The sequence below is a fragment of the Octodon degus genome, unplaced genomic scaffold (assembly GCF_000260255.1).
Source record: "Octodon degus isolate 3935 unplaced genomic scaffold, OctDeg1.0 scaffold00018, whole genome shotgun sequence".
NCBI classification, from domain to species: domain Eukaryota; kingdom Metazoa; phylum Chordata; class Mammalia; order Rodentia; family Octodontidae; genus Octodon; species Octodon degus.
The window spans coordinates 17,402,372-17,415,053 of NW_004524594.1; the positions used below are offsets into that span (position 1 = coordinate 17,402,372).

Consider the following 12,682-nt stretch of genomic DNA (forward strand, 5'->3'; position numbering starts at 1 on the left):
AAACTGAAAATAAGGTCTTGTAACATATTTAACTCATGTTAATCACAGTTTTATTCACATAAGGCTAAAGCAGTGTCCTGGTTACTGTTTTCCTACAGAGACAAAATACCCAACACCTCAAGCAAAAGGAGGAAAAGTTCATAGTTTGTAGACCTTTCAGTCCACAGTCAGCGGGCTCTAAGGCAGAAGTGTCCCTGGCAGAGGGGCATCACAGAGGAGAAACTGCCCATGGCAAAGCAGGAGAGGCAGAAGGCAACCACCAGCAAAGTGGCAAGCGGCAAGCAATGACAGCAGCAACCCTCTTTCTGTCCCTTAGAGTCTACCCAGGCTACCTGCCCCTAGGATGTGCAGCACTCACGCCAGAAGACCTTTTCCATTATGCATCCCAGAACTGTGCCAAGCCACTCAGTGGACTATGTAGTAATCCTGTGCCCTTGATCCCAGCATTACAGTCCAGACTGAGCCGCCTCTGAAGAACTCCACCTTTGACCACATGAGGCTTTGGGGACATCTATGCACAAATCTCAACAAGCAGAAACAGCTGTAGTGTCTGTGGATGGATGACCACAGGAACCAAATGTGGCCAGGCAGACTGTACAATAGTATTCCGCCACAAAAGGGAAGGAAATTCTGACACATGATAGAACATGGATGGACAGTGGGGTTTATGCTGAGAGGAATAAGTCAGCTACAACAGGCCAAATCCTTCAATGATTCCACTTCTGCCAAGTCACTAGAAGAATAACAGTCTGTAGAGGGAGTCAGTGTTTAATGGGGCTGTCTGAGGTGCTTTTGGGCTTAGCAGTCTGAAGCAAAGAAAAAAATAAAATGATGAAACAATGACAAAAATGCTTTAAAACCTTGAGAAGAGAAGAAATGAAAAAGAAAGTATAAAGCGTGTCCCTTTTGGACAGCCTATGCATGCAGAAGTTATTTGCAAAAGCTTCCAACCTGCCCATCTGTCCTGCAGCCCTGCAGGTCCTCTGCGTCCCTACAATCTGTGCCTCTTGTGCCCACTGCTATCGCTTGCTCTTTGGGCTGCTCCTCTGTGCAGGGGTACCGCATGGCACTGGCCTGCCACACCCCTTATCCATGCTGCACTTCGTAACCACGTCAGCATCCTGCAAAGATTTTTTTGGTTTCTCCTACTCTGGCTACTGCAATCTTACATGGATGGGAGCCCGGGGCCAGCATGGGCAGCATCTGGCTGCCCCTGGAAGGATTTATTTTTGCCACCTTTCAGTAGGAGATTTCCCTACTTGATTTCTTTTTCTGTAATTTGGAGCTTCATGCCAGGAGAGCTGGAAATAATAAACTCCGGGGGAGGGCCATATTGTTTTGAGAACCTTTGTCTGGGGTTCTGTGTCTAGTGTGAGGACCTAAAGCCAAAGAATTCACCAGTGTTTATATCGTGAACACCTCTTTGGAGACGAGGTGGATGGTGAAAGTCTGAAGGAGCCGGTCAGCCAGTTTGGTAAGACCCGAAGTGTCAGGATGATGACGATTCCAGGCAGAACTCCAAAGGCTCTGAGCCATCTCCTCGGCTAAAGGCTTTGGCTCTGTGAACTACAAAAGCGAGGAGGGTGCCACTAAGACCAAGAAAGAGGTGAATGGGAAAGAAATCAATGGGAAAGTAATATTTGTAGGCTGTGCACAGAAGAAAACAGAACAGCAGGCTGAATTAAAATGGAAATTTAAGCAGCCAAAAACAGGAGAGAATTAATTGATACCAAGGAGTGAATCTTTACGCTTATTAAGAATATGAATGACACCACTGACCATGGAAAATTAAGAAAAGAATTTTCTCCTTGTGGATCAGTGCTGAGGTGATGCTGGGAGATGGAAGAAGCAAAAGGGTTTGGTTTGTCTGTTTCTCATCTCCTGACTGGAACCAAAGCAGTCACTGAAATGAATGGGTGCACTGAGGGTTTTAAGCCACTATTGCCATAGCCCAAAAGAAAGAGGAGAGAAACACTCACCTAACCAACCAGTACGTGCAGCGGGTGGCTGGAACGAGAGCACTCCCTGCCAATGCCATTTTAAACCAGTTCCAGCCTGTAGCTGGTGGCTACTTCCTGTCAGCAGTTCCACAGGTTCAGGGAAGAATTCTGCACTGTGCAGTTGGCACAAATGAGACCTAATGGCAGTAAAGGGGAAGGCCTCACGGCTACCAAGGAATGTCAAATTCTATATGCTAATGTGGGGCTCACTCAACTCTTCGCTGTCTGGCTACAACTAGGCCTCTTTTGTCCTCCTTGCTACTACTCACAGTGCCAGGGCCCCTTGACTACGGACTTTGGTGGGGCTGGTGCTGCCCAGCAAGGGCTGACTGATGGCTGCCGGTCTGGAGGTGTTTCCATAACCTCATGCTTTGGGCTGCAGTTGTTGTTGTTGCTGCTGCTTCTCAGGTTGTGGCACCACACAAGTTTGTCTGCAGCATCTGCAGCTCGAACCGTGCCATATGGCCTCTGCAGGCCCTCCAGCCTGAGGTTCATGTGCAGGGGCAGGAGCCCCTGACTGGCTCCACACTGGCTGTAGATCCCCTGAGGAGCAGAAGCACATATTGGGAGAACGTTTGTTCTCGATAATCTGAACAATGCATGAACCTGGCTGGCAAGATCACGGGCACGCTGCTGGAGCTCCTCAACTTGGAGCTGCTGCACGTACTTGAGTCCCCCAAGTCTCTCCACTCTAAGGTGGATGAAGCTAAGCAGTTCTGCAGGCTCATCATGCCAGGAAAGAAGCTGCCCAGAAGACAGGCGCTGCTGCTGCTGCCTGCTACAGAAAGAAATCATGATTCAGAGCCAAATAATGATCCCTCCTGGAATTAACCTCAAGGTTTGAAGACTTACTAGTTTGTGGCGGGGACCTCAACACTGAGAAGCACAAGTTGCAAATTGAATAGGTCAAAAGATCAATTATGAAGCATCTAGAACTTTTCAATTATAAAAGTATTTTCTGTGGGTTCTGCTATGGCCCAGACTCCCCCCCCCCCCAACTGTAGGCTTTGATTTTCCCTCAGAAGTTGGGTTTTGTTTTGTTTGGTACAAGGGATTGAACTCAGGACTTTATGCTTACCAGGCAGGCACTTATGCCACTGAGCTACCTCCCCAGCCCTATAAATTGATTTTACTTGATGTTTCTCAATAAAGTGTTACATGAGGACACTGTTTCAGATGGAAAGATGAAAAAAACTGTGGAGATGTATGGTGACAATTGTTGAAAACTAGTGAATGCACTTTAAACCCCTGAACTGTGTGCATTAAAGAATGGTGAAGATAGCTTTTTTTTTTAAAAAAAAAAAACTTATTAAATTGTGTATTTTAAGTATGTTCAGTTTGACTGAAGATGCAGCTCAGAGGTAGAGCCAAGACCTGGGCACCATCCCTCCTGCTTTTGCCCTTCTCTCCAATTCTGTCTCAAAGTCATGTCCCTTCTGACTCTGTCTTAGTTACTTTTCTCATTGCTGAGGCCAAATACCCAATATACAAACTTAAAACAGGAAGGGTTTATCTTAGCTCACAGTTTGTGGAGGTTTTAGTCCTTAGTTGGCTGGCTCCGAGGTAGGCTGACCTGGCAGAGGAGAAACCGTTCCCGGCAGGACAGCCAAGAAAGCAGGGTGGCAGTGGCAGTGGCAGCCCTCCCTTTCCTTTTTGTGCCATCCAGGCTATAAACCTTGTGAGTGGTGTCAACCACATCTAGAGTGCGGCTTGCAATTACCCACACTCAGAGTTATGATAATCCAATTAGACTAATCTAGTACCAATCACCCTTAATTCCAGTATTACACATCCTGGGCTCAGCCATCCTGAGTTAGAAACCCACACCTGTGAACCCATAAAGCTTTGGGTAGACTTCCAGATACGAGCTGCAACAGACAGCAGATGCACTTTCAGTTTGATAGACTCTGAGAGTGGATTTGCCAACATGCCTTTCCATTTTGATGACTCCGCAAAAAGAACTCAAGGGATTGCCAAGTGTTTCCAGAAAAAATGCACAGGTGCAGAAAAGGGTTATAAAACTCAACCCTAGAACCAGTTCCAGCATTCATCTCTCCAAACGTCACACCTCTGCTTGTCCTTTGGCATGAAAATTAGGAGTGACCAACTCTGCTGTCCATTGCAACAAGGAACAGATGCTATGTGTGACCCATGTGGTGGGTCAGGCCTAAGCTGCGAGGACATCTATGGCGAATGGGACGCTCTTCTCGGTCTGTCTGTGGCCCCGGGTTTCTTTGCCCCGCTCCTTGCTGCAGTGTGTAAAGCAGAGGTACAGAATCCAGCCCTATCTCGCTCCCCTCCCCACCCTCCTGTGGTCTGGTCCCTTGATGAGGTGGATGCCCCTTGCTCACCTTTGTAGTGGTTGTGTCGCGTGGACGGGCTCCCCCAAGGTGGGGTGGGCGCCGGGCCACTGTGCCATGCGTTCCCCCCTGGGGCGCATGAGCGTGCCCCCCCGGCCTTTTATGATGCTCCTGGAGCGCTTCGGCTGTGTCCGTCCAGGTGCGCGAGTCTGAGATTCGTTGCTCCTGCATCCCAGAGCCACCCCTCTGGGCTGCCTGCCGCTCGTGGTGTCGCCCTTGGGGGTTTTCCCAGCTGTGTCTGAAAGCTTGCTCAGGGGTCCAGTGTGTGAGAGTCAAGCCCACCCCACCCCCATCCCGACACAGTGGACACGGTGAGCCGCGGTCCCCTTGCAGGGCTGGGCGCACGCCCGCGCGTGCCTTTCTCCTTTGTTGGGCGTCCCCGGGGGCGTGGGAGCGATAGTGGTGGGCCAGGCCGACAACAGAAGTTGTGGTTGGGCACAGTCTCTCGGTTCCCTTCAAGGGAACGTTGACCGTTCTGCCGAGCGGAGACAAACGGGAATTTGGGGGGTGGGGGGAGCGAGACCTATGGTGTAGGTGGCGGGGTCCCAGCCCCGGCAGCGGATGCTCTAAGTGTCTCCCAATCCACCGCCCCAGCCGCTGATCCCCCACGGTGGTTTCTCTGGGCGGTTTGCCTCAGCTTCCCGATGGGGGCGCTGGGCTGGGTGCGACAGCCCTCAGGGAGAAAGATTCTTCTCAAGACATCCGAGAACGGGTGTGTCCCCTGCAGAGTCCGGCCTCCTTTGTTCCTTCTGTGTGCTACGTGCCATTTTGCAGTTGGTCGGTGCCTGTGTGGGCGAGAGCTGCCCTCCTTCCTACCCCGCCCTGAGGAGGAGGGGTCCGCTGGTCCCTGCAGTGGGACCAAAAAATAAAAAACAAAAAAAAAAAACAAAAAAAAGAAGGAAAAAAGGAGAGAGAAAGAGAGAGAGAGAGAGAGAGAGAGAGAGAGAGAGAGAGAGAGAGAGAGAATGGACACCTAGATTCACTGGTCTGCATGACAGACTGTGAGTGAGGAATTAAGCCATTAGGGAGCTGGGGACACAGACATGGCAGATTTCCAAGCAAAATTCAGCATAGGATTCTTTAGGGACTTTATCTATTCTGGCTAGAAACCCAAATGATAAAGATTGATTGAAAGTGACTCTCGCTCCTCTTCCAGTCCCTGCAGCTTTGAGGGCCACGGGTACCAGAGAGCAGGCAAGCACACGGGCAGCTTCCTGGTGGTCAGCAGTGCCACCAGGTGATGAGGGCCTCTGCAGGGAGGAAGCTCAGGGGCCAGGGGCAGCACACTCTCCTCCTGCACCCTTGTAGCCACTCTCCCCTCGCTCCTACCTGGCCAGTTTGCCCTGGGGAGGCGGGGAACCAGTTAATTGTCAACTTGAATAAATCAGGCTGGTTGCAGGGAGATAGCTCAGTAGAATAAACGCTTGCCTGGCAAGCACGGGGACCTGAGTTCAATCCCCGGTTCTGGAAAAAAAAACAGTCAATCAATCATCAGGCTGGTTGCTTTGCAGCCAGGCCAGCCCTGGGCTGAATCTTGACCAAAAATAAATAAATTTAAATGACAAGTGTGGTTGGAAAAGCTGATGAATGCACAGCTGCTTGTGTTTGTACAGTAACTGCATACCTGGGGCAGGTAATGAGTTGAAGTTGTTCATCAGGAAACCAAACAGGGGACATGAAGTGGACAAGTGTCCCCCTCCCCCACACTTTGGCTCACGATGACTTCTACTGCTTCTCCTATGATTGTCCATCCATCCATCCATCTGTCTGTCTGCCTGTCTCTGTCTGCCTGTCTCTTGCTAAAAGGGTCAGTCGGAGATCCTGTGTTCTACTCACTGGCCCATTTCCCTCCTGTGTTTCTGGCCTGGCTCTTCATGTAACAGAGGGGCTGACATTCTGTATCGCCTCCTTCTTATCTACTTTTTATGCACTTCAGATAAGCACTTGCCAATGTGGGCTAATGCCATGGAGCTGCTCTGACTCCCAATTGCAACATTTCCTGCACTTCAGACAAGTTTTTACCTGATAACAAAGAATGAAACATGGCACCTGCTCACTTTCCCTTCTCTAACACATCTCTTTTCTCCTCCTAAGGCCATAACATCGAGATTTGAAACCTAAGACCAATTCTCTGGGCACTGCTAAGTCTCAGAAGGCTGGCGGGGATCTGGTAGGCACATTCTTCCCCTTGTTGCCTCAGTAGTTCTCAGTGGGACAGTGAGTGAGGGCACAGCATGGCTCTGGTGGGTCCATCTAAGACACACATTTAGCAGCTGCAGGATGCCAGGGCATTACACCACATTCTCACAGAGCAGTCCCACACCCCTGCCAGCCGACTGCTGTGAATTACTTATGAAAGCAATTAAGGCTTACTCATTCTAGGGCTGGCCAAATATCTCAGTGAATTAAAGCACCTATGTGGGATCCTTAGGGCTCGCTGAGATGGTGATTGGGACTGGGCATGGTGGCACGCGTCTGTAATCCCAGCTCTTTGGGAGGCTGAACCCAGGCGGATCACTGTGAATCTGATCCACATAGTGAGACCCTGTAGACCCTCACAAAAAAAAAAAAAAGCTTACTCATTATAAAGAGTTCCACTCACATCTCCATGATTTTATCAGCCAGGAAGCCACCAGGTTTCTGTCAGAATGAGACAGAAAATACAATAATCACAGGCGAAGTCCAAGGGAGGGCTGAGGTACGGGGTCGGGGGGACTAGAGGAAGAGGGCCTGCTTCCTCAGAAAGAAGGCACACGCAGAAACATGAGCCGCAAAACATGGTGAGGGAGGCCGGCAGGTCATGGCTGCCCAGCTTGTGGAAGAGTCAGTCAAGATCTTAATTCTTCCCAAGCCCCCTTTTAAGAAGCCTTGCTTCCCTGCTTCCCCACTCCTGAAGGAGGCAGCTCAGTGAGTTTCCTGTCAGAGAATTCCTCTGTGGCTCTTCCTGCAGGTACAGGTATGAAGATGTGTGGGGTCTAGGGTGCCAGCAGAGAGCCTGGTCTCCAGAGAACCAAACCTGGTGTTTGTTCTGGAATTTCAGCAGCGAAGGTCTTGAGTTGCACCTGTGCCACGGGGGAAGCCCTGGTCCTGGTAAATTTTCAGGTTTAGCCACACATTTTTTTTTTTAACTTTTGAGAATTCCAAAAAAAAAAAAAAAAAAAAAATATTTTAAGCTAAATATTTTTTACCACCAAGAAGAGATATTAAATACTCTGATTTTGAAATTCTGCTCACAAACCTTAGTGGATACATTGGCATAAAGAAGAAGAAAAAGAAGAGAAGAAGAAGAAGAAGAAGAAGAAGAAGAAGAAGAAGAAGAAGAAGAAGAAGAAGAAGAAGAAGAAGAAGTCCTGTGTGGAGAATTTAAATCAATAAAGATAGACCTATGAAGGACCATCATAATAGCTCAGTAGACTAAGTGCCTGCTTAGGCAAGCTCAGGGACCGGGGTTCGATCTCCAGCACCATAGGCTGTACCGGAGCGCTGAGCCTACCACCAAGCTGAGCCTGCCACCAAGTCCGGGCGGGGTGGTGCGTGCCTGTAAGCCCAGTGCTGCAGAGGCTGAAACAGGAGGATCACTATGAGTTTGAGCTGTGAAGTGAGACCCTGTACCAAACACATTTAAAAAAAGAAAAAGAGCTACCAAAGATGAAAATGAATAGGCCCCTTGTACAGAAAGAGGAACATGGTGAAGTGGTAATTGGCAGCAAGATTCAGTTTCTCTGAGATGCAGAATCCAGACATTGGAAAATGTCAATTTGTGAAGAAAAAAAGAGGAGTAGATCACTGGGAATTAGGAAGGAACTGACAGGAACATTGGAAGCTACAGAGAAGTTGGAGAAATGGCCCACAAACAGAAAACAATGAAACAGTCTGTCTCTGGGAGAGGGCCTACGTTCACAGAAGCAAGGTAAGCAGTCAGGGATGGGAGATCTACTGGGAGCCACTGAAGCTGGAAATTGCTCATATGTGGGAAAGCAGCTCTTCGTGCGTCACTGAACCTGCCCCTCAAACTCCACCCCTATCAAAAGTCCTCATTGCCTAAAGCAGCCAAGTTACCTCAGTCTTGAGAAAAACATCTTGCTTGGACATTATGGGCTATTGGCTATTAGGCGACCTTGTATCTTGTAACTCTTTGCAATTTTTTTTTTTTTTTTTTTTTTTTTTTCCCAGAACCAGGGATTGAATTCAGGCCTTTGTGTTTGCCAGGGAAGTGCTTATTCCACTGAGCCATCTCCTTGGCCCCTGCAAAAGTATAAATAAACACTCCTACTGTTGTTCCTAGGGTGGTTTGTCAATCAGGCATGGGCCACCACCTGCCCCAACTCTTGTCTTCTTACCTATTTTGTTCCTTATTCCTGCTATTATAGGCAGCTGAATTAGATAGAAATATGATAGGCAGTCAGACAGGGTCAGGCTCTCATGGAGACAAGATGGAAGACAAGGTGATCTTGCAACTTGGAAGAGACAGACATTCCTTTATGAGCCACACCTCAAGACCAAGACAAAAGAGGAAACAGTTACATACTTCCCTAGGGATGGGCACCAGAGAGTGATATTCTAAATAGGTATCAATCACCTTGAAAGAGCCCAAATGAGTCATTAGCCCAACCCCCAACAGGAAGAGACCCTGTCCCATATTCATGCCCACTTGTTATGTGACTTGCTTCCCCATTTGGTTCTGGATTTAATCAATTTTACCTGAGCAATGGTGCTTGTAATCTCATTGGTTGACCATAGTTTTGTCCCACCTCATGCCCAACTAAGCAAGTTCCCATGTCTTCAACACCTTAGACCCACCTCACCACATGGTTTTCCTCTATAAAAGTCCCTGCAAGAGACAACTTCCTGGGGGGGAACTACCTGCTTGGGCCCCCCTCCTGTCCCTCTCTCGGGACAGGAGCTTTCTTTCTCTCAATAAATATATTCTGCTCATAAGCTCCATTTGTTCCTAAAATTCATTCCTCGGTTTTAGAGAACACGAACTTGTGCAGGTCCAGAAATCGTTTTTCTCTATGTCATTTGGAGGTTCCCTACATTGTTTGGAGGTCACCTACCTGAAACCAGTTTTTCTCCCTGTATCACTATCAAGATTTCATAAAATCTCACCTTTCCTGTCTCAGGTCAGAGGATCCTCCCATCTTCCAGAGATTCATTTGATCCTCTCCTGTCTGCCTCAGTGTCAACAAGGGCCTTGCCCTACCTTTCTTTCACTTTTGCTTCTCTGCTGCCTGCCAAAAAGACCTAACTTTCACAACCTAGCCATTACAAAAGATATGCTAATTGGGGAAGGTGACTTTGCTAGCACAGTCAATTTACCTTTTTTTTTTTTTTTTTTGTATTTAGTACAGGGTCTGCAGGGTCTCACTACGCAGATGGGACTCATAGTGATCCTCCTGTTTTCAGCCTCCCAAGTGCTGGGATAATAAGGTTGCACCTTCACGCCAAGTCTCAGTCACCATCTCAATGTACCCTGGGAGCTGGGGCCAGCAGGGCCTGCCAAGGGATGGCTGACCCTTCAATTTACCTTTGAATTGCAAATAAATGAGCAAACTAAGATAGCTGCCACTAGGCCCTAAAGGGAAATTCCTTCAAAGAGTGAGGCATCTCTTAATTTGGCTTCTGTTGGTTAGGATGATCCTGATGAAACTTTTCAAGATTTTGCAGCATGATTATTGCAAGCTAGTGAGAGCATTTTAAGTAACACAGAAGCTAGCAAATGAGTAGTTCAGTAACTGGCCTTTGAAAATGCAAATAAATGGTGTAGAGGGGCTTTAGAAGCCCACAGAAAAATGGGCTACACTATCTGACATGATTTGGATTTGTGCAGATATTGGCTCCTCATATGTACAGGAGGCTGCCTTGGCAGCAGCTAGTACTTATGTTATTCATCCAGTTTAGAAAAAAAGGGGGGAAAATAAGGTCATTTGTGTTTGTTGTAAGGACTAGGGACATTTTCCCTGAAACTCTGCTGCAGCAATAAATGCAGCACAGCCATTATTATTCTCTTCAGCTGGAACTTGCAGTCCTTATGCTAAGTGTCAATGAAAGTATGACTGGAAGAATGTGTAGATCTAGAATTGACGGGAAAGATTGGCCCTTCTGGGAAATGCCCATTTGGGCTTGCCTTGGCCCCATCAACATAAGGGAGCCATGCAGATGACTGCTGTTAGGCTTGACGAGCTGTACTTAGCATGCATTCCCTACTCATTCCCTTTCCTCTACCCCTTCCCCTACCCACCGGCCATCCCCAAAGCCCCTCTCCTTACCCCAAACTGTGGTAATGTCCATGCCAATAAATGTCCTTACTCACATTGGTAGATAAGAAAAGGAATCAAATCTCAGATATATGCTAAAACTAGACGGCAAGGCAGGGTTCAAGTAAGTACCTAATACTGATATTTCCAGACTCAGTCATTCCTGAGCACAACTCAAAGTGGGCAAGACCAGTGTCCTTTCAGGCCTGAATTTAATCCTCTCAGGGGATCTCTCTAGCCCACTCCCTGTCAGTGGTTGTCTCTCATCCAACTACCATGGGATAGCAACACTAGGAGCCCTTGTGTGAAGTTGTTTTTCAGTTGTTTTGAGTCTCAGATTTAGATAATTGACCTCTTCCCAAATCAGGCCTGATGAGGCATTCTCTGGAGATATCACAGGCATCTACTCTGAACTCCTGCTCCAGTATTTTCTGCTGCAGTTGGAAGTAGTCACCTCATAGGAAAACCCCTTGCCATTGCTGTAGTTCACAATAACTGTGGAGTTCACAGCCCTCTGTGGGGACTCATTGATGTCCCAGTGTACTCTGGAGAAAAATGGTGGTAAGAATGACGAACAAATAGACAAGAAGATAAGAGCTGGGTCAAGTGGTAGCCTGTTGCCTGATTGTCAGTTGATGCCAAGAACAGTAGGGACATTAATTTATACCTTTGTAAAGTTATAAGACACAAGGTTGCATAGCAACTAATAGCCAACAATGTCTAGGCAAGATGTTTTTCTCAAGACGGAGATACCTTGACTGCTTTAGGCAATGACACCTCATCCTGCTCTCCCACACAGGATCAACTTCCAGCTTCATGGGCTCCCAATAGAGCTCCCTTTTTTGTTTTGTTATGTGAATGATGGCTGTTGGAGTTGTGTTTACAGAACTCTGTAGAAGACCTTTTCATTCTTGAGGCCAAGAATGAAAGATTTTTGGTACCTGTATATAGCAATTTAACCCCACTCAGTCCAATAATCCATAACAGTAGTAAATTGCCAGTACAGCTGGCAGTTCTCAAAAGTCATTAGTAATTTGAACCATTTACAGCTAGCATATTTTATGTTAATTTTATTGAAAAAGAAGTAGCAATGAGACAGTTTCAAAACAGGTTAGTAGAGCAGTTACAATAATTAATACACTGCATATTGTTGTCTTTGTAGCAGTGTTCCTAGTACAAGATGCAGACATGATATCTTGTCTAAACACTATTAATTCAAAACTTTCTTCTCATTGAACTAAGAGAAAGTATATAGCTATCTACCATATTATTATGACATTACTTTTCACATCTTGTGGTTATACTTTTCTGCTAGAGGGTTAAGAACAAGGTAGGGTGAGATCTGTCTTTTTTTTTTTTTTTTTTTGAGTGGGCTGGTCTCTTTATTTTTTTTCCATAATTTTATTGAGAAACCAATAGCAATGAGACTTTCAAACCAAATTGGTAGGACAGTTTCAATAATTAACACATTGCATACATTCTTCCTAGTGGTTAATTGCTGTACAAGATGCGGACTTGAGATCCTATTTGCAAACACCATTAGAACAAATCTCTCTATTCATTATGAGAATGTAACTATATATCTATCTTAATCACTTTGAATACACAGATACAAAATGGACATTCATCTGTATCCCCTTTTTTTTGTTAAGTTCCATCATTTAAATATTATAGGTGTGTAAACTCAGCAAAATATTCTAAAAGAGTTCAGTAGTCCATAACAGTATTGGGTCTTCAGCTTCACTGGCAATGTCAGAAATTATTGACCTGAGTCCCCTACAGCTCAACATAACAGAAAGGCTTTACTGCTTATACTTCGTTTTTATACTTTTCTGCTGGATGGTTAAGACCAAGGTAAAGCAGGACCTGTGCAACAAGAGTTGTAGCTTTTGGGTCTGATAAGATCAGTGAAATCCTCTCAGGATTTATCCTGAGATCCTGTACCTCCGATTGTAGAACCTTTGTCAGTGTCAGCCATGTGGATGAGTCACGGCCATTGCCTGGCCAATGTGCTCTCTGTGAAAGCCTGAGAGAATGTTTTCTCTCCATGTGATTCTCCTTAGGC

General features: G+C 46.6%; 1 pseudogene; it reads left to right on the forward strand.

Moving 5' to 3' along the window:
• The first annotated feature begins 228 nt into the window (after positions 1-228).
• LOC101586855 lies at positions 229-2,797 on the forward strand (annotated as a pseudogene).
• The last annotated feature ends 9,885 nt before the right edge of the window (positions 2,798-12,682 follow it).